Source organism: Mandrillus leucophaeus, unplaced genomic scaffold, assembly GCF_000951045.1.
Source record: "Mandrillus leucophaeus isolate KB7577 unplaced genomic scaffold, Mleu.le_1.0 Scaffold22, whole genome shotgun sequence".
Taxonomy (NCBI): Eukaryota; Metazoa; Chordata; class Mammalia; order Primates; family Cercopithecidae; genus Mandrillus; species Mandrillus leucophaeus.
Genome location: NW_012102254.1, coordinates 6,246,173 through 6,248,986, shown reverse-complemented (window position 1 = coordinate 6,248,986; position 2,814 = coordinate 6,246,173).

Sequence of the window (2,814 nt, the reverse complement as noted above, 5' to 3'; positions counted from 1 at the left end):
TGGTGCATTTACAATCCTCTAGCTAGACAGAAAAGTTCTCCAAGTCCCCACTTGACCCAGGAAGTCCAGATGGCTTCACTTCTCAATCCCCAACTCTAAACAGGACCCCCATCTGCTGTTGGGAATTGGGTGATGACCACTCTAGCTAATTCCTGCTGGATAGGGGTGAAGAAGGGGCTCCACACTGGTAGTGTCCCCCAGAGGGGAAATCTCTAGGCCAGTAAGAGGGCCACTGGGTCAATCCATGAGTCCTCGGTAGAAGTTGTTAGTTGAGCTCATTTGGGGTTCCATTTGTAAGACCACCTGTAGCTTGATGGCCTCAATCCTGGAGGAAACAAATTTGACAAGGAGGTTAAAAATACAGGGCCCAAGAGTAATAGCAAGATGGCTGTCACAGAACCTAGCAAGGGGAGAAGCCATGTCGCCCAACTCCAGAGGTTGGTGTAAGAGTTTGAAAGGCTTTGTCTGATTTCAGAAGCCTTTTCCTGTAATGCCAGGCAGCATCTCATACTATCCTTGACTGGTTAGTGTAAAAGCAACACTCTTCTCCTAAGAAGGTGCAAAGTCCTCCTTTCTCATCAGTGAGGAGGTCTAGGCCTTGGTGGTTTTGGAGAGTCACTGCTGCTAAAGAGTCTATTTGGGATTGTAGAGTAAGGATAGATTTTGTTATTTCTTGTAAACTGTCTGAGAAATCCTTTGAGAGTGTGTGGTAGTAGGATAATACATGTTACACTGTTAACTTTTAGCAAACTTTACTTTTGTTGAAAACCTTGTAAGTTTGCGATTTCAATTATTCCTTGGTATTAATAAAACTTCATTCAGTCCATATCGACTTAGAATTGGTATAGATGGCTCCTTCCTAATTCTGTAAGGACTTTAAGGTTTAACTGAGTACAAACAGCTGGCATGTTTGAGCAGACCAATTACTAGGCAATTTTCCTAACTCTGCTTCTACAAGAGTTTCCTTATAACTTACTGAATACCCATTGTGTCTTTTTCCCTTAATGCCCAGGAGGAACCATCTATGGTCCTGTCCTGAAGGGAGTTCCTCCTAGGTCTGCTCGGACCTTTGTATGATAATTAATTAAGATTTAGATCCCCTGTTAGAAAATCTGCTGGGTTAAGGATTTTTTATAGGAAGGCTATGGGTTGTCAGTGGCTTCAGTGCTTTCAGGCTACACCCTTGTTTGCACTGACAAGGTGGTATTGGAGTGTTATAGAGTTATGGAGAAGACCTTCAATTATAAATTAAAGGTTTTAAATTTACCCTGACTTTTAAAGGAATATGGTACACTGTTTTTTCTTTACTACTTCTCTCTCTGTCTCTCTTTCTGTCTCTTCTCTTTCTCTTTTTCCTTCCCTCTTTGACTTTCTGTCTCTCTCTCTTTCTTTCTTTCTGACTCTCTTTGACTTTTTCTTCCCCCCTGTCTCTTCCTCTCTCTCTCTGTCTCTGACTTTCTTTCTTTCTTTCTTTGACTTTCTGTCTCTATTTCTTTCCTTCTCTCTTTGACTTTGTCTGCTTCTGCCAGCCGCTTATGCTGCTGTTCTCCCCTCTCTTTCCCCTTTTAATGGCTTTGGCAGTGTAAGACTGCCACCTCCTTGGGTTTTTGCACTGTGTGCAATAACTCCAAGATTTCCTTGTGGTATTTAATGGGGCTTCCACTATTAAAGGTTAGGTTTTCCATACTGCAGCATGGACATGTAGGATTAGATAAGCATACTTGCTATCTCTATACACATTTATTCTCTATCCCTTTCCCAGTTCTAAGGCTCAGGTAAGTGCCACTAGTTCTGCTGACTGGTCACTGGTCCCTGGGGAAAGAGGCTTACTTTCAAGTACTGTTACATCACTAGCTATGGCATAACCTGCCATTCGTATCCCATTCTCCACAAATGAACTTCCATTGGTATATACGTTAAGGTCAGGATTAGCTAAGGGGACTTCTACGAGATCCTTTTGGGCAGCATAAGTCTGGACTATAATTTGTTGGCAGTCATGCTTGATTGGTTCCCCATCCTCTGGGAGAAAAGTGGCAGGGTTGAGGGCCACACATGTGCACATTTGAAGCAATGGTCTCTCAAAGAGTAGCACCTGGTATCTAAGCAGGCAGTTGTCTGAAAGCCATAAACTTCCTTTGACACCTAGTATGCCATTTATGTCATGAGTAGTCCAGACGGTGAGATCCTTTCCTTGTATTATTTTGATAGCCTCTGACACCAAGATGGCCACCACTGCAACTACTCATAAACAGTGAGGCCAGCCTTTTGCTACTATATCAATTTCCTTACTTAGGTATGCCACTGGCTGTAGGATTGTCCACAAGTCTGAGTAAGAACTCCAAAAGCTATTCCTGCTCTCTCTGTGACATGTAAAGGGAAGTTTTGTCCTGTGGGAACGCTTAAGGCTGGAGCTTGTACTAGGGCCTGCTTTAAGGTTTTGAACACTGTTTCTGCTTCTTTTCCCACTGTACTACAAGAGTATTTGCCCTCTGGGTCTCCTTGATTAGAGTATAGAGTGACCTGGCCATCTCACTGTATCTGGGGATCCATAGTTGGCAAAAGCCAGTGATTCAAAGGAACCCCTGCAATTGTTTTAATGTCTTAGCACAAGGATAAGCCAGTATGGGCTGTATTCATTCCTCACTGAGGGCCCTGGTTCCTCTGGCTAAGATTAGGCCTAGATATTAGACTTGTTGTCAAGTATTTCCATGCCTTGAACCCTTGATTAGCTAGAAAGTTCAAGAGATCTAGAGTAGCCTGCTGGCATGAGGCTTCTGAACTGGTAGCCAAAAGTAAATCATCCACATACTGAAG